Genomic DNA, 25421 nt, shown 5'->3' with positions numbered 1-25421 from the left:
CATTTCACAGTTTCAAAAAAACAAACCCTCTATTCCACTTCACAAACAAAAAAAAAAGTAAGAAATGAGTCGATGATGCACTACCATATTCCTCGATCCAAACACCCTATAAAGAAATGAGACGGACGCCGTTTTAAACAACACTACAGGCCTTTGTCTAGTGTTTAACCGCTTTTTATACGCGTTAAACTGCTGTTTATGAGATGTGTGAACATTTTTAATGGTTCAGTGACTACCTCAAGAGACGTTGGGCCTTGTCACCCTGTGATCTCTATTAGTGAAGTGAGCATTTTAAAGTACTCTCTTGACGTAAGACTTTTAATTGTACATGCCCTAGTAGCTAAAAACAAACTCTCCATCATTGCTAGGAATATACAAATTTTGCAATCTTTTTATGTGCATATATTTTGTATTGTTGGCTCCGATTTGCCTCTGTACATCGTACTGTATTTATATAATTGTTCTCTGCAAATGAACAAAAAGAGAAGGTAAGAAAAGGCTCCGTTTTTCTTCCCTTTAAATTTTCGCTGGTCCCTGATGAGCCTGAAAACCCTTTCCCCTTTTCATGCTCTTCTTGCTTTTCTCCAGCAATCTGAAGCTGTCAGCTGCTCAGGGTGGTAGTGGCCAGTGGGTGGAGGTGAAAAAGTTGTAAAGCTGCAGAGCTCTCGCGCGCGTGGGTGGTCTTGGGCCCATTCGATCCAGCTGGGCCACAGGGATCTGGGCCCTCGTGCTCTTTTGACTTGGATCTTCTTTGGTGGAACACTATTACTATGATAATATTGATGGTACATTTCATCAGTTCTTTTTTTTAGACCATTTCATCGGTTCTGATTAGCTACTAGCAAACATTCAAAGGAATTTGCATCCTGTTTCGGTACGTTTTGGAATCAGATTTTGTAAGCCTGCTCGCTGGTAAGCTCGGCTGGTACTGGTTTGTTGTGAGAGAAAAATACTCGGCCTGTTCGCTGGTTGGTTTCTGGGCTGGTTTGGGCTGGCTGGTACTGGTTTATTGTGAGAGAAAAACACTGTTGGTTGGCTGGTTTGGGCTGGTTGAAACCAACAAGCGAACAGGCTGGTAAATTTAGGTTATGAACGGGGCAATAAACCAATATAACTCTATGTACTACTACTATTTTTAGTAAAATTGGCTAGAACTCTTATAGTTTGTAGAGTGGAGAGACACACATTCAGAAAAAAGAGTGATGGACCAAAATTTATATGAAAATTTTTCACTTATTAATATTATAATATAATTAGTCGAAGAGCACATTTATTGCATTGCTGAGACAAATTCACGGTACATGCTACTACACATATGAAGAGCTAGTGATATTGGACAGAGCTAGAGCATAGTAGCATACGGAGTATGTGACTACAGTTTAAATTCCTTTCTGGTATGATTTAGGGGTGTTTGGATTCAGGAGCTAAAGTTTAAGAAGTGTTATATGGGGTGTCACATCGAGTGTTTGATAATAATAATAATAAAAGAAATTATAGAAGCCGTCAGTAATCTACGAGATGAATTTATTAAGCTTAATTAATCCATCATTAGCACGTGTTATTGTAGCACTGCTTTATCAAATCATAGACTAATTAGGTTTAATAGATTCGTATCGAAAGTTAGTCTCAATCTATGTATTTAGTTTCATAATTAGTCTATATTTAATATTTTAAATTGACATCCGAAACCAAACACCACGAGACATCACATGCCATATACAGTCTCTTCAACGTAAGCGGGAATCTGGTTTTATAAATCTCTCGGTCTATGTGCGAGATTTGAGGCGTGTATAGCTGTAAACTCTAGCTAGAGTTGGCATGCATGATCTCTTTTTTTGTGCGCCAGAATGGAGACTGCCAAGGTAAGGAGCACACTGAGGCATGCACGCACATGGACGATGCCGTACATGTACTGGCTGGTCATGAAGAGTTACGGTGTACTCGTACTACTACTCTACGAATGTACGTAATCTGAGGGGACGGAATGATCGGTGAATTATGACGAATTGACGATGTACCGTAGTTCTGTGCATCGGGAAGAACTCGCAGCAGCACTAATTATGGATAAAAACCAATCAATATTTATGCTATCAAATGAATATCATTAGACTAATTATGAAATGTATTTTTATAATAAATTAATTTAGAGCTATATAAATACTATTCACTAGAATCTTGATTAAACATGAACATGTTTAATTGATACACAATCCATAGTTACATTCTTTTTTATGAGTATGTACGGAAACCATAAGTTGGAACTAGCTCTGTCCACAAAAAATGCAATTCTCAAATGCAATTCTCATATTTCGATGAATCAAACAGTTTAAACTTTGACTAAAATTATATAAAAAAAGTCCGAACACTCATGAGATAAAATAAGTATCATTAGATTAATCATAAATTATATTTTCATAATAAATTTATTTAGAGACATAAATGTTAATATTATTTACTATAAAAAAAACTTGATTAAATTTAAACTAATTTAACCGGCACGGTTTCTCTTTGTTGACGGAGGCTGCACTGCACTAGATGGCTGTGCATTTTGGATGTTGGTGCACGTTGTGTCTGAATGGGCCCATGCGCCTGCCCTCGCTCCGTCGCTCTAGCTATCTATATCTAGGCTATGGTAGCTTGCAAAATAATGCGACCGACCGACAGACCGAGTCATTTTTTTGTGGAATTATGGGAAAGCCTGGCCAATACTACAATCGGCTTGTGGGCATACAGTACACTTGTGTAGATTCGTGCTACTCTAGTCAGTTTGCACGCATGGGTTTGTTTGGTCTTACACTGTCGTTGAAATTTGGAGGCGAACTAGTACTCGTAGCAGCTATTAAGATCCTCCCTAAATTACCATATTAGCGTGCAAACTGACTAGTCCCACCTCGCTAACGCATATCAGGCTCCCAACTAAATGGACCGTGGAAAGCAAGCAGCCCACACGCGGCTCTAAAGTCTGTCGACATTGAATTGTGGAGGGGCACTGCGGAAGGTAACTAATAGTGCTTAATTAGTCCCGCCTCTCTAACGCAAAGCCACAACGCTTTGGTTATAAGCTGGAATGCCTATGCCAACTTTGTCTCTTCGGAGACATCCCATAAAATTGGAACGATACAGAGAAGATTAGCATGGCCCCTGCGCAAGGATGACACGCATAAATCGAGAAATGGTCTAAATTTTTTTTGGGATTTTGCGCTCTAGTCCCCGGGCATCTCATATTTCAATTTGGGTTTGGATTGTAAAGTCATTTTAGCAATGCTTACTACTTTAAGTCAATTTTCTCTAGTTTAGTGCATCCTCTTAATTAGTTTTAGTGCATGGATAATGGACTTCATTTGCTGCGTGCTAACCTTAGTAATAAGTTAGCACGGGATAAGAGTCCTGGTCAAAGTGTGGAATGATTGATGAGTTCTTCCATACCAGCAGTCCTGGTCTTGTGCGCACATGCTGATGCATCGGTACAGTCGGTCCATGGACCATCCTTATCAGGTTATTTATTCTTTAATTAGAGTCACAAATACGGAGTATATAGTTTTTACAGTACACCTATTTACAGCAAATACTATTTTTACAAATTTAATTAAACTTTAAATAGTTGGATAATAATTGCTTACTTTTCCGGACGAAGGTAGTACATCTAGACTAAGCTAGGATTATACTTAGAATATTTCCTTGCCTAAACAAATGTGGTGGAACAAATTAATTAAATGCATTTAGACTATGAATCAACATGTTTATTACAAGTTGTCCCAAGATGGCCGTGCCTTTTGGATCTTGGTGTCTAGGTTGTTGAAGACGAAGTGGTAGCTTGCAAAATAATGTGACCGACAGCCGGAGTCATTTTTGTCAAGTTGGAATTATGGGAAGCGCTGGCCAATACTGCAATCGGCTTGTGGCGCATAGGCCCTGCTTGGTTCCAATAGGTATAAGATGGCTAGCGCAAAGCGAGAAAGCTTTGCTTATAAGTTGGCGTGTCCCGATAAAATTGGAATGATACAGACAAGATTAGCATAGCCCCTGCACAAGCATGACACGCATAAATCGAGAAATGATCTAATTTTTTTGAGATTTTACGCTCTAGACCTTGGACATCTCATACTTACTGTTTCCATTTCAATTTATAGATTGTAATAAAGTCATTTTAGCAATACTTAGGTGAATTTTCTCAAGTTTTAGTACATCCTCTTAATTAGTGTTAGTGCATGGTTGATGGACTTCATTCACTGCGTGCTAACGTCAGCAATAAGCTAGCACGCTATCAGAGTCAGGTGTCTTGTGCAGACAGGCTGATGAATCGGCACTATCAATCCATGGACCATCCTTATTTGGTTATTATATTCCTCAGTTAGAGTAACAAATATATAGTTTTTGTAGTATACCTATTTATTAGTGTCATAAATATATAATGATGCTATTTTTTATAAACTTGATTAAACTCTAAATAGTTTAATAAAGGATAAAATTATAGTTGCTTTCTTTGGGGGACGAAGGCAGAACATCTAGGCTAGGCTAAGATTATATTTAGAATTTTCCTTGCCTAAACAAACATGGTGGAACAAACTAAATGCACTTAGGCTAGGATGAACTGAATCGAATTGAATCAACAAGTTTATTACTAGCTGTTTCCAAGATGGCCATGCGCCTTTTGGATGTTGGTGCATGTTCTGTCTGAATGGGTCTATATGCCGCCCCTGGCTTTAGGTAGCTATTTAAGCTGTTGACACTAGCACAAACCTTCGGTTTAGCACATTAGTTCCATCTAGAATTGTGCCCGGACATTAGTCCCAAGTACAAGTTTTATGGGCGTCGGTCCGCTTGATAACACCAACCTAGACTAAAGGGCTATATTAGTTTCGGTTGGTAACATCAGCCGGAACTAACGTAGACCCTTTTAACCTGGATTGATGTTACTAGCCTAGACTAAATGGCCATCTATGGGTTAGTTCAAAAGGAAAACATCCCATCAAAAGTGAGATGTGTTGGGCAGGTGAGGTGGACAAATATGTGTACTAGGTCTTAGATTCCAATCGCATAAGACACACCAAATTTTTTTTAGCCTCGCAACTGTTCAGGTACTGGTGTGAAGTGATAGCTTTCAAAATAGTGTGACCGACAGACCGAGCCATTTTTGTCACATTGGAATTATGGGAAATCGACTTGTGGCTTGTGGCGCATACACTTGTGTAGATTCGTGCTAGTCCAGTCACTTATGCATGAGTGTTTTTTTTTAACTCTGCATGCATGAGTTTTGGTTTGGTCGCCGGCGTCAGCCTTGGAGATCAGTTTGCAGTAGCAGGACCAGTGCGCCCAACGGCCCTAGGACTCAACTGTTGAACGCCGCGTAGTGCCCGCGCAGCGTCACCTTGGTTCGCAGTCGGCGGCGAGAGTCCCGGTGCACCAGCGCCTCGGTCCGCGGCGTAGGGCGTCCGTACCTGACACGCCACGGCAGCCCCATCGTGGGCCAAAACGTCGACGCCGATGGATTCCAGATTGTCGAGAGTCGTCGCCACCGGCGCTGTCCAGGGAGAACGGCACCCCAACGCCACCGCCCCGTCTCGCCGGAGCTTTGTGGGTCTCTGCTTCGACTGCCTCGTGCACGACCACATCGCCGCTCAGTGTCGCTCCCCATTCCGCTGCCTCAGCTGCCGAGGTAACGGCCATCGGCCCAGGGCGTGCAAGCGTGGTCGTTCGCTGGCGTGCAAGCGAAGCCCTTCGCTTACACGTAAGCCTTCGTCCTCAGTGGCGCATCGCCTCGGCCGGGGTGATGTAAGGGCGCGTCGCCCCGCTGGTCCAAGGCGACCTAGCTCGTCGTCGAGAAGTCGCGCCGCGCCAGACCAGACGCCGACACCGTCGTCGCCTCGTCATGCGCAGTAGTCGATCATGCTATCATCGTCTCCACAGCAGCACCACAGCAACAGCCTGTTGCTATCACCGCCTCTGGGTGACGATGATAGCCGTCCCAAGGTCGAGGTCTTCGTCATCCAGAGGAATGTGGACGCCATGTCTGGAGCGGACATCTCCCTTGTGTTAGTCGCACTCGTTGGCGGAAATCAGCCTACTGTCACGCCGACGGAGTTTCAGGCGCACCTTGCCTCGAAGTTCCATGTGTCTGAGGGTGCGACCAGGGTCTGTGCTTGGCTTGGGGGGCCCCTTGCACACGAGTGTCAGTAGGACGGTCACTCTTGCTCGTTGTGCGAGAGAGTTGGACTTGTGGGTGAGGCGGACCTCATACTGTGGAGTCGGCTGAGGCAGCTGCCAACGACAGTAGACACGATGGATCCAATGATGGTTGAGGCGGCAATCCAAGGTCCGCCCCCCGACCGTCGCCCCGCTTCGAAACCAGGCCATGTTGCGGTGACGACCACTGACATGGTCAACAACCCTCCTGGTGACATCCAACCGACATCCGACAACGAGGACGACAGCGCCCGAAACGCGCTTGGCACCCCTCCCCGATCGGTGCAGTAGAGTTTGATTCAAGAAGAGATCGAGTCGCGGATCTGCATCCCTCTACAGACCCCCATCATCCGTGCTGGCCCCAAGCTTAGGAGGTCCAAGACGCCGAGGTCGGGTTTCACGATGAGGCGCAGCGAACGCATTGCTAGGAAACCCTGCGTGGCCAACTCCACGCTACAGGCGCAGAATGTTCTGAAGCAGAAGCTTGGTATCGCCATCGACTCCAATGCGGCAGACGCCAAGATGGTTGAAAAGTTTAGGGCGACCTTTGTGGCCCCTTTGTTGGCACAAGCAGGAGGCCCTGCAGCTGTTGTTTGGGGGTGAATTCGATCCGGTAGCCATGAACCTGGATATGGTCGGGTTTGACGCTGAGGTTTTTTAGGCCTTCTGCTTAGCTGGTGTGTCACGAAATACTACTATGTAATCACAACCACGTGTATTTTCTCGGTCGCTAGGTCTCGGTAATCAGTAGATTACCGTGACCAGCTTAGGTCATAACAAACTCTACTTCTGCTTAATGAAAAACGTGCCACGACACAATCCCGAAAAAAAGCTACTAAGATCGTCTGTCTCTATGAGTCTATGGGCTGTGGTTAGAGCTTCCTAAAACACCGTATTAGCTAGTGTGCACCGGCACTGTCGTCATCTCTTCTTCCTCTCATCCGCGAATAAAAATATACCTAGAGGCATATGTGTCAGGGCCCATATCAGACTCCCAACTAAATGGGCTGTCAGTAAGCAAGCAGCCCAAACACTGCCCTCAGGTCTGTCGACATCGAATTATGGAGCGGCAGGAGGCAACTAATGATGTTTAATTAGTGTCACCTCGCTAGCGCAATGCGAGAAAGCTTTGGTTATAAGCTGGAATGCCTATGCTAACTTTGTCTCTTCGGAGACATCCCATAAAATTGGAATGATACAGAGAAGATTAGCATGGCCTCTGCGCAAGGATGACATGCATAAATCAAGAAATGATCTATTTGTTTTGGGATTTTGCGCTCTAGTCCCCGGGCATCTCATATTTCAATTTGGGTTTGGATTGTAAAGTCATTTTAGCAATGCTTACTACTTTAAGTCAATTTTCTCTAGTTTAGTGCATCCTCTTAATTAGTTTTAGTGTATGGATAATGGACTTCATTTGCTGCGTGCTAACCTTAGTAATAAGTTAGCACGGGATATGAGTCCTGGTCAAAGTGTGGAATGATTGATGAGTTCTTCCATACCAGCAGTCCTGGTCTTGTGCGCACATGCTGATGCATCGGTACAGTCGGTCCATGGACCATCCTTATCTGGTTATTTATTCTTTAATTAGAGTCGCAAATACGGAGTATATAGTTTTTACAGTATACCTATTTATTAGTGTCATAAATATATCATGATACTATTTTTATAAATTTGATTAAACTTTAAATAGTTGGGTAATCATTGCTTACTTTTCCGGACGAAGGTAGTACATCTAGACTAAGCTAGGATTATACTTAGAATATTTCCTTGCCTAAACAAATGTGGTGGAACAAATTAATTAAATGCATTTAGACTATGAATCAACATGTTTATTACAAGTTGTCCCAAGATGGCCGTGCCTTTTGGATGTTGGTGTCTAGGTTGTTGAAGACGAAGTGGTAGCTTGCAAAATAATGTGACCGACAGCCGGAGTCATTTTTGTCAGGTTGGAATTATGGGAAGCGCTAGCCAATACTGCAATCGGCTTGTGGCGCATAGGCCCGTTTGGTTCCAAGCTTCTAAAATTTGTAAGAGCTAAAAGTTTCAGGAGCTTTTATGAGGCTATCAAAATCTCCTAAAAAATATTTGGTTCTATTTACACCATAATTTGGAAGATGGATTTCAGAGGCTCGGAAGCTTCCAAAAAACCATGTCAGCAAGGAATCAATTGCGTGTAGATCGAAAACAGATGATTCCGATACAGCACTAGAATCGGCTTTCTTCAGATAGCGCCAGCGGATAACGACAGAAGCTATGATCGGTGCTGGGACGAGGCATGCCGGACTCTACAAAAAGGGAAAGATTAGAGTCCAAGTTATCTTAAATTAGGATTGTTTTCTTTCATACCAAAGATTGTAACAAATCGTGCTCGAGTAGGATTCGTGTTTAGGCCACGGGTATAAATACCAAACCGCGGATATTGTAAGAAGGAACCCAATCAATCAAATACAAGTTAATTACTTTTTTCGGCTCCGGCCACCCCTTAGGAGTAGGAGTAGAGTAGATCTCGGCGAGTTCTTCAGCGAGTACGGCTGCATCGATCCGGTCGACCTCAACTGCTTGTTGTAAGTACCATCATGGTTTATACCTCTGTTCGTATGGCTGCATCGATCCGGTTGACCCCCACTTGCGGCTCTGGTATAAGCTAGTTATCGACTCTCGCCTAATTCAAGTATGGCCTGTGTGATTCTACCTCACACCCCACTGCTTGAATTAGATCAAGGTCAAGTTATCGGCTCTACCTTTGAATGGCAGTCTTTGGTAGATTCATTAAGTTACCGATATTGCTTATTGCTTTCATTGTTTATCTAATTACAGCAATATCACTCTGCCCGATTGAGATTGATCTGGATCGGCCTTATATCTTATTTAACTCATCAGTTTGCAAATCTTAAACTGATCTAATCTACTTCTTAAATGATGAGTTATGCTTTTATTGGCTGTTTTATATCAATCTTAATCGTGCATAGCGTGCGGATAAGGCATGTTCGATCTTGAGTAGATCTATTGGTTAGCGAGAACCATTTCATGGCCCGTCATCACGGCCTGTGGGATTCTACCTCTCACCCCACTGTTGGCACCATGGAGCGGGGATCGTTAGTTAGTAGATCCGTTCCTGAGAAGACATGACCTTGACTGTACGCTATGCCTGAATCGGTTGTTTAGCCGATATCGAATGCTTTCACGAACAGTTCACATCACGAGATCGTTGAAGTAGAGATAAGTTGAAAGATGTGTTAGCCCTATGATCTTGTTATTGTATTATGGCCTGCATGATTCTGTCTCATGCCCCACTGGTATTAGTAATGAGTTAGGGTCATTGAGTCTATTATTGTTTCTACGGCCTGCATGATTCTGCCTCATGCCCCACTGGTCATGACGATAGATGAGATCTAACATGTTCATTAGATTTATCTTTATTAGATGGTTGAGCGGTGTTGAATTATTTCTTTACATAAACAGGAGTTCGGTTACTTGTAATCATTGGCTCAGCATAAACCAATCATCATCGATATCTTATTACCATTGATTAATGTTTACTTAAATGATATTTATTCTGAATGATAACCGATTCTTCTTCACACGACCCCATGAACTCTAACTTGACTTATTGAAGAGGTCGAGATGGCGACTAGAGGGGGGTGAATAGTCCTTTTTAAAACTTAATCATGTTGGCTAACCAAAACAAGTGCGAAATTAAAATAATCGGTCTAGCTAAGACTACACCCCTCTATCTATGTTCACTAGCACCTTGCAAAGATACTAATCAATCAATAATGGTGCCGGGCTAGCTAGAGCTCACCTAACCAATTCTAGGAGCAAGGTCACACAAACCTATGTCACTAGTACTTTAAGCAACAAGGGAGCTCCTACACATGCTAGTAAGCAAAAGCACAAAGCCAACTAAGCTCACTAGCAATGCTCAATAACAAGGCAACCAATGCCAAATTAGAGAGCGCAATTACTTAGCTACACAAACTAAGCAATGTGACTAACAAGGTTACACAAACCAAATTAGCCACGCAAGGGAGCTACTTCTATGCTACACAAGCAAGAAGATAATTAGCAAGCTATGTAAGCTAACTAATTATTAAAGCAACAACACAAGCTCAATGTATATAAAAGTAATTGCAAGCTTGTGTAACGGGAATGCAAACCAATGGGAAGAACAAGGTTGACATGATGATTTTTCTCCCGAGGTTCATGTGTTTGCCAACACGCTAGTCCCCGTTGTGTTGACCGCTCACTTAGTGGTTCGACGGCTAATTGGCATCACCTGCCAAGCCCGCACGTCGGGTGCCACAAGAACCTACCCCGGAAGTGAGGGTAGCTTAATGACACGCTTTACTAAAGTTGCTCTTCGCGGCTCTCATGGGGCGAGCACAATGCCCCTCACAAGCTCTTCTCTGGAGCGCCGCATAAGCTTCTTGCAGGCTTCCACGGAGACCACCACCAAGCCGTCTAGGAGGTGGCAACCTCCAAGAGTAACAAGCACCACTGGCTTGCAACTCGATCACCTAGTACCACTCGATGCAATCTCACGATGCAATCGCACTAGAATCGCTCACTCACACAATCGGATGATCACTATCAAGTATGTGTGAGATGGAGGGCTCCCAAGCACTCACAAGCATGGACACTAAGTCCTCCGAGGTGCTCAACACTAGCTATGGCCGAAGGCCACTTCTATTTATAGCCCCAAGGGCTAAACTAGCCATTACCCCTTCACTGGGCAAAAATCGAGCCGACCAGACGCTCCGGTCGTGTTGACCGGACGTTGGACCTCAGCGTCCAGTCGCCCGCAGACGGCCACGCATCCCGATTCCAATGGTCACTTGACCTGACCGGACGCAGCAGCTTCAACTGACCAGACGCAGAATCCTCAGCATCCGGTCGTTTTCAGTAAGCTCCCCGAGGCATATTTCTTTGACCGGACACGTCCGGTCCACCTTGACCGGACACAGACCAGCGTCCGGTGCAATACCCTCGGTACTGTGTAGACCCGTCAGTTTGACTGGACGCACCCTGCCAGGGTCTGGTGCTTTTAGACCCAGCGTCTGGTCAGTTGACCGATGCCAGCGTCTTCACGATCAACTCATTTTCACTTCTAACTTCTTCACCCTTGCTCCAATGTGCCAACCATAAGAATTTGCATCCAGTGCAATAGAAAATAGGCATTCCATTTTTCTAAAAGCGCCTATCGACAAAATATGGTCGGCAGTCTACCTAGGGGTATGCCCAAGGTAGTAGATTGTCGGCAGATAGATGCGCAAGCCACAAACAAGACGGTGACGCAAGGCGAACATGAGGTTTTATCCAGGTTCGGCCGCCAAGAAGGCATAATACCTACACACTGCGGCTGATTTATATTGCTATATGTCAATGAGAGATGTTTTTTAGAGGGATCCCCTGCCTGCCTTATATAGTCCGGGGGGGTAGGGTTACAGATCTGGAAACTAATCCTAGTCAGTTACAATTGCCATATGTGGCCGGATAAGGATTCCTATTCTAACCGACCAGGATCCTGCTTGATCGCCAAATCTGCCTTGACTCCTTGTGCGGGACTCCAACCAGGTTGGCTGGGCCGCACGTCGTCTTTCGGATGGACCAGACCCATCAATCCGGGCCAGCCCAAGCTTAGCCATAAGGGTACAGGGGTTAATACCCCCATAGCTAGTCCCCGAGCACCATGTATTATGCTGCGACACGCCATTTCGACCTTCTCCGACAAGTAAGGCCTGAGTCCTTGACATCTCTTAACCACCGTCGTTGCCGGAGAAATAGGTTATCCGAAGAATGTATGGTGCTCTTAAGAAAAAAGAAAAAGATTTCCGTCCTGGGAAGTGTGCCCACTTGTATTTCTGAAAAGAAATGTAAGTGCGTCTTGAAGCATAGCATCTTTGATCATCAGAGGCGTAGTGGCCGAAAAACAAGCACATTCACCGCAAGGTGAAGTGTGCCCACTTAGTCCCCGAGCCTGGTAGTAGGTGACGTAGGCACATGGTGCCAGGGTCTAAAAAGAATTCCCAGTTAAGTTGAGAACCCAATCATCGTACAGGCGATACGAGATGCACCGGCAGGTGCATCGTACCGATGTAGTCCCCGAGCTTGCTGGAAGGCAAAGTATGAGCCTTGTAGCAAGGTCTAAATAAATGTCTCTCAACTATATGTGAGTACAAATCACATGTAGCCGAGGAGAACGATTCTCCGAGCAGTAGTCGGGACAGTCCCCGAGCACGATAGTAATCCTTACAATCATTTAAAGCATAGAGGTCGATTAAAACACATTCACCTCAAGGTGAAGTGTGCCCACTTAGTCCCCGAGCCTGGTAGTAGGTGACATAGGCACGTGGTGCCAGGGTCTAAAAAGAATTCCTAGTTAAGTTGAAAACCCAATCGTCGTACAGGCGATATGAGATGCACCGGCAGGTGCATCGTACCGATGTAGTCCCCGAGCTTACTGGAAGGCGAAGTATGAGCCTTGTAGCAAGGTCTAAATAAATGTCTCTCAACTGTATGTGAGTACAAATCACATGTAGCCAAGGAGAACCCTTCTTCGAGCAGTGGTCGGGATAGTCCCCGACCACATCAGTTGTCGGAGCAGTCCCTGAGCACGACAGTGGTCAGAGTAGCCCCCGAGCACGTTAGTGGTCAGAGCAGTCCCCGAGCACGTCAGTGGTCTGGGTAGTCCACGAGCACGGCAGTGGTCTAGGTAGTCCCTGAGCACGGCAGTGGTCTGGGCGGTCCACGAGCACGGCAGTGGTCTAGGCAGTCCCTGAGCATGGCAGTGGTCTAGGTAATCCCCGAGCACGACAGTGGTCTGGGTGGTCCCAGAGCATTGTAAGAGTCTGATCCATCCTTGAGCGCAAAACAGGCATAAAAACACGAACGCCATTGATGTATTTATTCGGTGTATTTATTTATCTCCATTCTCTGCCAAGTCCAGTCTGACACGCCTGGTCAAAAAAGCAGATGGGTATAGTATGTCATTCTATCTTCTAACTCTTTTCTAGCAAACAGTCGCTTGGCACCTGTATGGAGGTGCGTCAGTGTGGGCCCTCTTACACTATCAGCGAAGAGGCGCGTACACTGGTAATGAAGGAGCACGTTTATTGGTGTAGATCTCGAGGTTGTGTGAACAACCGTCCGCGGCGCGTGCGCACGTCTCCCAATAATCTCGAGCGGATGAAACGACGGAGCTCTTTGATTTATATAATGTAGATCTGGTAAGTTACTCACACCGTTCCCCATTGTCATTTGCCGCCGCAACCTTCTTCTTCCTCTTACCAAACCCTATTCCTCCAAAAATCATTACCAACCCCCTCGCCATCGCATCCACCCCCTTAGTAAGGACAAGCTAATGGCAAAGAGAGATGCCCAAAAGAAAGGCAGAGTCATGGCGAAGGAGTGGTGGAAGTCACGGAGCAATGAGCAGACCATCGAAGACCTCGTCGCCATGGGAGTGCTTCACAACAAGGCACTCACGGGATGGCGTGCGTCGGAAGGAGAAAGCTTCTCCGATCCACAACCAGGTGAGATTGTGGTTTTCGAAGACTTCTTCAAACGGGGTTTCGGGATTCCAGTGCACCCTTTCCTTTAGGGTCTCTGCTTGTATTACGAGATTGGGATTTGCAATCTGCATCCCAACTCGATTCTTCTTGTCTCCACCTTCATCCATCTCTGCGAGTCTTATGGTGGCTTCTAGCCCCATTTCAACTTCTTTCGCCACCTATTCTGCCTTTGGAAGAAAGGGAGCGGTGGCTCAAAGATAGCCGGAGGCGTCTACCTGAATCTGTGCGACGGCATGAAAGCCCAATACTTGCACTGCCCTTGGAACACCTCGCTGGACGAGTGGTACAAGAAGTGGTTCTACATCCATGAAGAGCCGAACACCATCACCCTGTGCGACGTGGGGCTGATTCTGGAGAAGAAGAATAGCTAGACAGAGAAGCCCGAGAACCTAGAGCAGATCGCTGAACTGCTCGGGATGATCCCATGGGGAAAGCTAGATGGCCCAAGTGTGGTTGGGAACTTCATTAGCCGAAGGATCCAGCCCTGCCAGAAGAGGGTTCATCTAGGCTTCGAGTACTAGGGGAGCGCAGATCCAACAAGGACTAGGAAAGAGCCGCTCGACAAGATGGAAATCAAGGCCAGGATTGGGGAGCTATTCAACCTGGCCGATCCCAATTATGTCAGGCTGAACGACAACGAGCACGCCTTCAAGCTGGCTTGACCTCCCTCAAAGGTAAATGATGCCTCCTTTTAACTGTAGAGTCATGTTGTAACAAGAAATTGACTGTTGTCCCCATTTTGTGTCTCAGTGTAATGGTCGTGACCGGGCAGCAGTGTTCGTGTCGCCTCCCCCCGATGTGGATTGGCCGCAAGCTGCCGGCCCAGCCACCCAGACCAGCGCCAGGACCGATGACGTCCACTGGGCGGCACTCAAGACTGTGGAGGATGCATCGACCAGAGCCGCTGGCAAGCGTCCGGCTGCCAGCAAACGACGCCAAGCCATCTTCCCCCTGTCGGACGATGAAGCAGAGGATGTGGACATCTTCCGGCTCATCCCTCGAAAGAGGAGAAGACAAATGGGGTCGACAGAGCAGGGTGGCTCCTCTATGCCAGCAGTGGTCGCATCACCGACCACTGCAACACAGAGGACAAGCGAGGGAAACATTGAGCATCAAACCCCGACACCTGTACTGGAGGTGGAAAGAGTCCTGGTGGAACCTACCAAGCACGTGGAGCAGGGGCGGTCGAGGAGACGCTCCTTTGCCACATCATTCCGCAAATCAAAGCTGTAAGTATCTATATCTTTGATGTTAGCTTGTAATTTGCATTGGATACTATTATCTTCTGAACTTGTCTCTGATATATTAGGTCGGTGTCCACCGAGAACCCCGACCAGCTAGCCGGGTGCGGCACAACTTCACCAGCAATGGAGGGACAAACTGCCCAGCAGCCAGCCATGGAGGCGCCTGTAGTAGGAACTCTGCTGGGACCTCAGCAGGCGGACAACCAGACGTCTGTCCCCGAGCGGCTGGTCGAGAAGACAGCCGAGCAGAGTACAAGTGCTCCGAGCACAGACCCTGCTAAGGCGGATACCTTGGCACCAAGGGAACTAGATCTAGCCGAGGAGCAGCAGCCAGAAGTGGCACAGAGCACTCTTGCCAATGCGACGGCTCGTGGAAAAGCCATGGTGGTCGTGGAGTCTACAGACTCTAGACCAGCGTCGCCTCCCGAACAAGAGGCTGAAGAGGAAGAAGTAGAAGAGGTCTTGGGCCGTCCCCGAGATAGGCGACAACATGTATATATGTCGCGCTGGCGGAACGACGAATGGGTTATGCACGAAGAAATCCCAGAGGTCGAAGAGACCCTAAGAGTCAAACGGGCAGCCAAGCGTCTGGTGACAGAAGTCCAGGTATATTTAGCTTGAATCCTTGACCCTGTTATGTAGTCGAACTGTCTGACTTAGCTTGTCTGTATGCAGGACTTGATGAAAACCGCAAAATACCGAAAGAGGTGCTTCGACCAGATTGAAGGGATCACGGCGACCAATAAAGAACTGGCGGCCGAAGTGGAACGCTTGTGGCGCCAACTTGAAGCCACCGACCAGGAGAGGACAGAGCGAGAAACACAGAACCAAAACCTGGTTGGCCAGCTCAATAACAAAGAGCGGGAGAAAACAAGTAAATTTTCATCTTATCATAGCAAGTGCAGGACTTGTGTTGTTGTATTCTTGGCAGTAACAGTTGTAATGCAGGTTTAGAAGCTGAAGTGACCCGCCTCCAAGGGGAAAATAGCCGTGTGACCGTAGATTATGGTCGCCTAAAGGAGGACAACGAGAAACTGGCACGTAGCCAGTCTCAACTCCAAGACCACACCACCAAAATGAAGGAGGAACTGAAAAGTAAGTATTCCAGATCACCTTTCTCATTCTGTTGCCCACCTTGCCTTGTCGTGTCATCACATTTGATGTCTTGTACTGTGTTCAGTTTTGAAAGTCAATGCTAAGAAGCACCTAGAGGCTGTGATCAAAGAGCGTGACGATTGGAAAGCACGATGCCTCAAGGCCACCGAGGAGCGGGACACATGGAAGAATCGGTGCCAAGAAGTGGCAACTGGCATTGTGCCTATCCTCAACCTTATCGACCCGGCGCTCATAGAGGAAGAGCCGAGGACGCCCCAGCTCGGACTGGTCGAGAGATGTAGACAAGTGTGGGGATGGTTCCAAGAGTTCATGAAGGAGGTGGGTGAGTACACGGGTGCCCATGTACTAAGCATGGTGCGTGCCCACTACCCCCTGATCGATCTCAAGCGCCTGGAGGCTGGGTACCTGAAGGAGGTAGACCCAGACAAGGCAGAGGAGCTTTGGACGGCCTAGCTGGACTTGTTGTCAAAGATAATTGGCGATATTAACCTGTATGGAGGTGGGACAGCACCTGTATAGGGTACGCCATCGACAAGTCAGCTAGAAATGCCATCAGCTGCAAGCCAACCAACGAAGCCTGCGGTCTCGACCAGCCAGGCACCGGCAGGGCCATCCCCTTTAGCTCGACTAGCACAAGAGTCCCCAAGACTCGAGTAGGGTATCAGAAGCGGCGAGCAGTAAGTGCCATGTGCCCCGACCAGCCAATGTAATAGGCTTAGAGCTGTAGAAGAAGGACATAGTTGTGTTATTATGAACTTGAGCCTCTTTAGGCAAGCTTGTAATAACGTAACTGTATATTATTATAAGCTTGTTTGCTTTGTATAAAGCGTATTTAAGCTTGATACTTTATGTTGGTGTAACTAAGTAAGAACATGTTAACGTTCTGTTTAGTTGTACCATCGTGCTCGACACATCACCCCGAAAAGTTTATGTGGCCCTAGTTTTCCATGTGGTCGGAGTGTGAGGTCCGGTGACCTGTGCACACATAGATGCGGACAAGTTATACCAAGGGGGACCTGCCGATCACCCGTAACGTAGAGAGCGGATCCCATGCATGTATTGGGAGGAACCGGAGATAGGGCCTGCTCCGAAAACCATAGAAGGAGTGGTGGTCGGCTTTTACTGGCTAAGTTAGAATAACCATAAAACTCGAAGTGACACATTAGAGTGGTCGGAGAAATCATAATTGCTTTATTGAATTAAATCGAAAGTACAAGAGGAGTACATATCTCAGTAGTTAAGCATAAAAACGTCTAAGCTTGTCGATGTGCCACGAGTTTGGTACGTCCGTACCATCTAGGTGAGCTAACCTGTAAGACGTTGGTCGTGTGACTTCCTTGATCATGAAGGGTCCCTCCCATGGGGTTGCGAGTTTGTGTACACCAGCCTGGTTCGTCTTCCACTTCAGGACCAAGTCCCCGACCACGAAGAAATGCTCTTTAACGTTCTTGTTGTATACCTGCGCAAAACAGCAAGGTATTTGGTCGTGCGTACACAAGAATCGAGCCTTTTCTCTTCGGCGCTGTTCACTTCTAGCTCCCGTACTTCATTGACCTTGCCTTCGTCGAAGTTCTCTACTCGTGCTAATTGGAAAGCTATATCTGGTGGGAGGACTGCCTCAGCGCCGTAAACCATAAAGTATGGTGAGACGCCGGTGTTATGACTGGGCTGCGTCCTGAGGCCCCAGACCACAGCTGGTAACTCTTTGAGCCATCTTCCAGGAGCTTTGTCATTTTCTTTGTACATCCTCTTCTTTAATGCATCCAAGATCATGCCATTTGCCTGCTTGACTTGTCCATTAGCTCTAGGGTGTGCCACTGAGACGTATTTTACTACTATGCTCCTTTCATCGCAGAAGTCCCAAAAAGCGTTCCTGGTGAACTGAGTACCCAGATCGGTGATGATGCTGTTGGGTATGCTGAAACAGTGGATGACCTGGTCGAGGAACATGACAGCCTTCTCTAAGGATGTCTGTACCAGAGGCATGTATTCTATCCACTTAGAAAATTTGTCAATCAGTACGAAGACGCATGTAAATTTCCTAGGAGCCGGTTTAAAAGGCCCGATCATATCTAGTCCCCAACATGCGAAGGGCCAAGGGGCTAGAATCATCTAGATCTCATGTGCTGGTACGTGGATTCTCTTAGCAAAGAACTGACAACCCTCACAGCGGCAGACTAGCTTCTCTGCGTCGGCTACTGCTGACGGCCAATAAAACCCTGCTCGGAAAGCCTTACCGACCAGTGTTCTTGAGGCCGCATGGTTGCTGCAGGAGCTAGAGTGGATTTGGTCTAGGAGATGTTTGCCTTCCTCCTGGGTTATACACTTCATCAAGATTTCCTCCTTTGCGTTTTTGCGCCATAACTTGCCACCGACAAGCAGATACTGCTTACTGCAACGCATCAGGTGCTCGTTTTCTGTCCGATCAGTATGACCACTGCCATCTGTTAAGTACTTGATGAAAGGTGTTCTCCAGTCTAGCTCATGAGTGGTCGGAGGTGGCTCGGTTGTGCTCGGTGCTGGAACCATAGCCACCAATTATGGGTCTGGAGCTTTGTCGATCGTGGAATCTTCCTCTTCGATGGAAGGCGTGAGCAGGTCTTGGACGAATATGCCATGTGGGATTTTGGCTCGGGATGATCCTAACTTTGACAGCGCATCCGCTGCTTGGTTCTTGTCCCGGACCACGTGTATGTACTCGATGCCATAGAACCTACCTTCTAGCTTTCTTATCGATTTGCAGTATGCGTCCATTTTTTCGCTAGTCGTGTCCCAGTCCTTGTTGAGTTGGTTGATGACTAGAGCTGAGTCTCCATAGACATAGAGACATTTAACACCAAGCTCAACCGCAATGCGTAAACCATGCAGGCATGCTTCATATTCGGCGGCGTTATTAGATGCCGGGAAGTAAATCCTGAGGATGTACCGGAGCTGCTCCTTGGATGGTGATACGAAAAGAACCCCTACTCCTGCACCGTCAATGTTGAGAGAGCCATCGAAGTACATCATCTAATATTCGTCGGATCCTGGAGAGGCAGGCGTGCTTAAGTCTGTCCACTCGACGATGAAATCGACAAGTGCCTGAGACTTGATTGTAGTACGGCTTGCAAATTCCAAGGAGAAGGGCATAGCTCCATTGCCCATTTGACGATGCGGCCGTTCGCATCCTTATTGCGAACGATGTCCCCCAAAGGGTACTCGGTCATGACCACCACACGATATCCGTCGAAGTAATGTCTCAACTTTTGGGATGTTATCAGTATGGCATAGAGCAATTTCTAAATCTGTGGGTACCTGGTCTTGGATTCGTTGAGTACCTCACTAACAAAATAAATTGGCCGTTGTACCTTATAGGCGTGGCCCGGCTCTTCGCGCTCAACCACCATGGTAGTGGAGACCATCCGATTGGTTGCCGCAATGTAAAGTAGGAGAGTTTCGTCTTCTCTGGGAGCAGTAAGGACCGGAGGTGACGTGAGGTATTGTTTTAGCTGCGTGAAGGCAGCGTCTGCTTCCTCCGACCACTCAAACTTCTCGGATGCTTTGAGCAGCTTGAAGAACGGTAGTCCTTTTTCTTCTAATCTTGATATGAAACAGCTTAGAGCAGTCATGCATCCAGTAAGCTTTTGGACATCCTTCACCTTTTTGGGGGGCTTCATGTCTAAGACAGCTTTGACTTTCTCTGGATTAGGGCGTATGCTGTCATAACTGACGATGTTGCCTAGCAATATACCAGAAGGAACACCAAAGATGCACTTCTTAGGATTTAACTTCCATTGGAATGTATTGAGGGCCATGAAGGTACGTTCTAGGTTGTCAACAAGGGTATGTGCTTCCTTGGTTTTGACAACTACATCATCCACATAGGCCTCTACAAGGTCATCTTTTATCTCGCCTGCGAGGCAGGCCTGAATGGTGCGTTGGTATGTAGCCCCGGCGTTCTTGAGCCCAAACGACATAGTCATGTAGCAGTAGGCGCCGAAAGGCATGATGAAAGACGTCTTGATCTGATTGTCCTTTTTGAGAGCGATCTGGTGATAACCAGAGTAGCAATCGAGAAAGAAAAGGAGGTCGCAACCGGTGGTTGAATCTATGACCTCGTCTATGCGAGGTAAGCCGAAGGGGTCCTTAGGGCAGTGTTTGTTGAGATCAGTGTAATCAACGCACATTCTCCATTCATTATTCTTTTTGTGTACAAGAACCGGGTTGGCTAACCATTCCGGATGATACACTTCTTCGATAAATTCGGCTGCCAAAAGCCATGTCACTTCTACCCTAATCGCCTCCTTTTTGTCGTGAGCGAACCGTCATAGCTTTTGCTTGATAGGTTTGGCCTTGCTGTTGACATTCAAGGAGTGCTTGATCAAGTTCCGAGGTACACCAGGTATGTCGGCAGGTTTCCATACGAACACATCCACGTTGCTCCTCAAGAACCCGACGATCGCGTCTTCCTATTTGGGATCCAGGTTGGCCCCGATAAGGGCCGTTTTGCTAGAGTCACCATCGACCAGCTGGATCACTTTGTGCTCCTTTGACTTGATGTTCTTGCATGGAGTCTCAAGGTCTAGGATCTCCAGGTGGTCGGCTGAGGTCTTCTTAGCATCGAGCACGGTCTCGGCCATGCGAATAGAGAGGTCGTGGGCCTCTGCTATTTTGAAGCTGTCGTCTTCGCAGGTATAAGCTACGTATACGTTGCCCCTGAGGGTTAGAACTCCTTTCTCGGTAGGCATCTTGAGCACCAGATACCTATAATGAGGTATGGCCATGAACTTGGTGAGCGATGGTCGACCAAGAATAGCATAGTAGGTGCCGTCGAAGTCAGCAACCATGAAGTTGACGTAGTCGGTGCGGAAGAGGTCCGGAGTCCCAAATTGCACAGGTAACGTGATCTGCCCGAGAGGTGTAGAGCTCTGTCTGGGGAGAACGCCCCAGAACTGTGCCTCGTACGGCTTGAGGTCCGCCTGGGCTATTTTTAGGGCAGGCATGCTGTTCTTGAATAATATATCGATGGAGCTGCCACCGTCGATCAGTACTCTATCGAATTGAACCTTGTTGATACAAGGATCGAGGACCAGGGGAAAATGCCCTAGCTCAAGTATGGTGGCCCATTAGTCCTTCCTACTGAAGTAGATTTCGCGGTGAGACCATGGAGGGAGCTACGGATCGGTGAGAAGGTTGTCGGTGTTTGCCACATTCAAGCAAGCACAGGCGAGCAGCTTGCGTTCTCGTTTAGTCTCAATGGATACCTTACCGCCGATGATGGTGTGTACACGATCAGTTGGCTTGACGTATTTATGATGAGGGTCTACATCATCGTCGTCGTTATCTTCGTTGCGCTGTTCCCCTGCGTCGTTAGGCTTGTCGGACGTATCCGGAGCCTATTGACGCATGTAGATAGTCTTGAGGACGCGGCAATTCTCCATGGTATGGTTCGACTTAGGATGGAGCTGGCAGGGCCCCTTCAATGCTTTGGCGTAGTCGTCTTCATAGTTACGACGTCCGCCTCCCTTTTTAACGGTATTGACCTCGCCGTCGTCTTCCCGAGCGCGCTTGCTCCTGTAATCGTCACGGCGGTTACGCCGCTGATTACGTTGGTCATGGTGGTTGCGGGAGTCGTTGCGCTGGTTGCGGCGGTCAAAATTGTCGTTCCAACCACGACTGCCGCGGTAATCGTTGCGGTGTGGGGGGTGGTCAGAACGTGGAACCCTTGCTGCTTCTTCAACAATTATCTTTTTAGCGTCGTCGGCATCCGCGTATTTCTTGGCGGTGGCTAGGAGCGCTGTGACTGATTCAGGTTTCTTGCGGAGGAGCTTGTCCCTTAGGGTGTCATGGAAGCAGAGGCTAGTGATAAAAGCCTCGATTGCCTCGTTGTTGAAGATTGATGGGACCTTGATGCGCGTCTCCGAGAAGCGTCGGACGTACTCATGTAGTGGCTCATCTTTTCGATCTCGAATCCATTGCAGATCGTATTTGTTGCCTGGCTGTTCACAAGTAGCGATGAAGTTGTCGATGAAGGCTTGCTTGAGCTCCTGCCAAGAGTCAAAGTAGTTTGCAGGCAAGCTGACCAGCCATTGGTGACCTGCATGGCCAACAGCGACTGGGAAATAGTTAGACATGACGTGTTCGTCCGCCATGGCTGATCTGCACTCGGTCTCATAGAGCATGACCCATAATTCAGGGTTTTCCTTGCCATCGTACTTTTGAAGTTTTTTCGAGTTTGAAATTTTTGGGCCATATGACTTGGCGAAGGTGTGGAGTAAACTGCTTCAAACCCGGCGGGCCGTGGGCAGTGTCATATGTCATACGGCGATAGCTTTCATGGATGCACGATTGTTGGCTCTCTGGTTGATGCGAGCACGTAGGTCACTGTCCACCGAGGTAATGACGGAGATCGTTATTGCCATCGCGGCGATCTCGATTGCCATCTGGATTAGCCCTGCGATCCGTGGTTATCACGACGATTGTCGCGGTTATCTCGGCGGTTGTCATCTCGAACGTCGTGGCGGTTATCCTCTCGGCGGCGGTTGTCGTCCCGACCACCATCATGACCACCGTTTCTGCCTTGACGGTTGTCCGATGGGTCATTGTTGTGCAAGCCATGTTGGTTGAGTGGCTGTGAGCGACTTGAGTATTGGTGGCTGTGGCTTGATTCGACTGAAACAGATGGAGGCCGGGCTTGATTCATCATCTCTGCGGTCTAAGCCATAGCAGCCGTCAGATAAGCTTGTATGTCGTCGCGAACTGCCTAGGTCTTGGGAGTGTTGGGTAGCCACTGCATTGTCGCCATGGCGATGGCTATGTTGGCGCTTGGAGTCTTGAAGACTTGTTTGTCCCCCACCCTGTCGAAAGCATTGTTGAGGTCACGTGGCTAGACCCTTATGCGTCATGCCTCCTGGTCTGCTTTAGCTTCGATCTGTCGACGATTAAACTGGTCAATATTGCGTGCTTCGTGAGCAGTTCTTTCTTGTTCTGTTTCGCTAACTACTGGCGGCTCGTCATTGCTGACAACATGGATCAAATCCCCTCGTCTTGGCGGGAAAGACAGAAATTGGGGAAAACCCGGGGCGTGGTCTGGGAGATCCAGATCGTATTTGACGCCTTCATCTACGTGATGCTGAAGCTCAGTGTGGACAGATGCATCAGATGCGATGCCAGATGAGGAGCTAGAGTCGCCCTCTCGGACTGTGTGGACGGATCCTTCTTGATAATCTTCAATCCGGACCATGTTGACGAAGTTGCGTGGCTTCGGCTGAGGTCGGTGTATAGGACACAGATCCAAGCGACGTTGTAAGTTATACGCATAGCTGGAGGCAGCGTTTCGTAGGCTGTAGGGCTGGGCCTGGTGTCTCCCCGTCGAGGCTTCGTACTCAGAGAGTTAAAGACCCATCGCGAAGACTGGCCGGCGACAAGCGGAGCGCCCCTCAGGAGTAGATATGATCACGAGATCTGTACCAAGTCGTGTAGGACGACTGGTCTGAGCTGGTCGGGTAGATCTGTTGTAGGAAGCGGTTACCTGCTCATTAGGTTGACTTCGAATCGTACTTACCAGAGCTAGGATTTCAGCGAGTTTGATGCCGACCCGATCGATGGAATCGAGCAGGTCGGTGTTGTCGATCTATTTCCCTTTGTAGCGGGGAAGCGGGTGACGGGTTGTCGGCATGGCTGAAGACGATGTAGGCGTGGTCGGAGCCAGATGTACCATGGTCGGAGCCGTATCCATCATGGTCGGAGTCGTAGCTGATGCAGAGGAAGTAGTGGTCGGCGCAGACTGAATCCACGCCTTCTCCGTGGTCATGGCGATGAAGTCGTCGGAGCCAGTGGTCCATGTGATCTGGCCGACGGTGAACGTGAGGCCGCTCGGCGTAGCCATGGAGCTAGAGGAGATGACCATCTTGTTTGCTTGGAGAGCAGTACGCACACCCCCTACCTGGCGCGCCACTATCGACGAAATATGGTCGGCAGTCTACCTAGGGGTATGCCCAAGGTAGTAGATTGTCGGTAGACAGATGCGCAAGCCACAAACAAGACGGTGACGCAAGGCGAACACAAGGTTTTATCCAGGTTCGGCCGCCAAGAAAGCGTAATACCTACGTCCTACGTCTGATTTATATTGTTATATGTCAATGAGAGATGTTTTTTAGAGGGATCCCCTGTCCGCCTTATATAGTCCGGGGGGTAGGGTTACAGATCTAGAAACTAATCCTAGTCAGTTACAATTGTCATATGTGGCCGGATAAGGATTCCTATTCTAACCGACCAGGATCCTGCTTGATCGCCAAATCCGCCTTGACTCCTTGTGCGGGACTCCAACCAGGTTGGTTGGGCCGCACGTCGTCTTTCAGATGGACCGGACCCATCAATCCGGGCTGGCCCAAGCTTAGCCGTAAGGGTACAGGGGTTAATACCCCCACAACGCCGACACAAGAGAGGGACCCAAACCCATCTCAACCCTGCAAACACCACCTCCTTTATAGATGTGCCAACACCACCAAGTGTACACCACTATGTGTATGTGTGTTTAGCTTTTCACAATCATTTCCCAAAGGATATTAGCCACTCAACTTGCCACGTCACTCGATCCTAGCGACGATGCAAAGTTATATCACTCGAGTGGCACTAGATGACCGATATGCAAACAAGTTTGCTCCTCTTGATAGTACGGCCATCTATCCTAAACCCGGTCATATACTTCTCTACACATCTATGACCGGTAAAATAAAATGCCCTAGGTTATACCTTTGCCTTGCGCATTCCATTCCATCTCCTTCAATGTCGATGCAACACATGCACCAACACGATCAACAATGATATGAATCCACTTCATATCATTACGTGATCATATTGGTTCATCGATCTTGACTTTACTTGCTCTTCACCGTTGCCATCGTCCTATCGGCGCCAAGTCTTGCTCAAGCTTCACCACCACACGGTCCATCGCTCCAAAGCCCTTCGACTTGCCCTTCACGCTTGCAACCGGTCCATCAAGCCAAGTCTTGTCTTGATCTTCTCTACCTTGATCACATGACTCAATGTCATGTCTCATGTGCAATAAGCTCCTTCATCATCACATGTGTGAGCTTTGCAACATCTCCAAGCCATTTTCACCTCCATGGCATATGTTGCTCACACACATGTACCTGTGGACTAATCACCTGTGTATCTCATATAAACACAATTAGTCCACCTAAGTTGTCACTCAATTACCAAAACCAAACAAGGAACCTTTCACTTATTCTTATGAATATATTGTGATCGGCTATTTAGCCGATTTCCTTCCATATCGGCTCTCATAGCCAGTACTTTCGGA

At 47.6% G+C, this 25421-nt stretch overlaps 2 non-coding genes and 1 pseudogene across 2 annotated transcripts; all 3 read left to right on the top strand.

Moving 5' to 3' along the window:
• The first annotated feature begins 3084 nt into the window (after positions 1-3084).
• LOC136495021 (U6 spliceosomal RNA) lies at positions 3085-3187 on the top strand. The gene has a single exon (XR_010768815.1). It is a non-coding gene; the product is annotated as a U6 spliceosomal RNA (small nuclear RNA).
• Positions 3188-3960: 773 nt separating this feature from the next.
• On the top strand, positions 3961-4069 carry LOC136495056 (U6 spliceosomal RNA; annotated as a pseudogene).
• Positions 4070-7345: 3276 nt separating this feature from the next.
• On the top strand, positions 7346-7448 carry LOC136495044 (U6 spliceosomal RNA). Its single transcript, XR_010768835.1, has one exon. It is a non-coding gene; the product is annotated as a U6 spliceosomal RNA (small nuclear RNA).
• Positions 7449-25421: the final 17973 nt, after the last annotated feature.

Source organism: Miscanthus floridulus, chromosome 11 (genome assembly GCF_019320115.1).
Source record: "Miscanthus floridulus cultivar M001 chromosome 11, ASM1932011v1, whole genome shotgun sequence".
Classification (NCBI taxonomy): domain Eukaryota; kingdom Viridiplantae; phylum Streptophyta; class Magnoliopsida; order Poales; family Poaceae; genus Miscanthus; species Miscanthus floridulus.
This window is presented reverse-complemented; position numbering and strand designations above follow the sequence as displayed.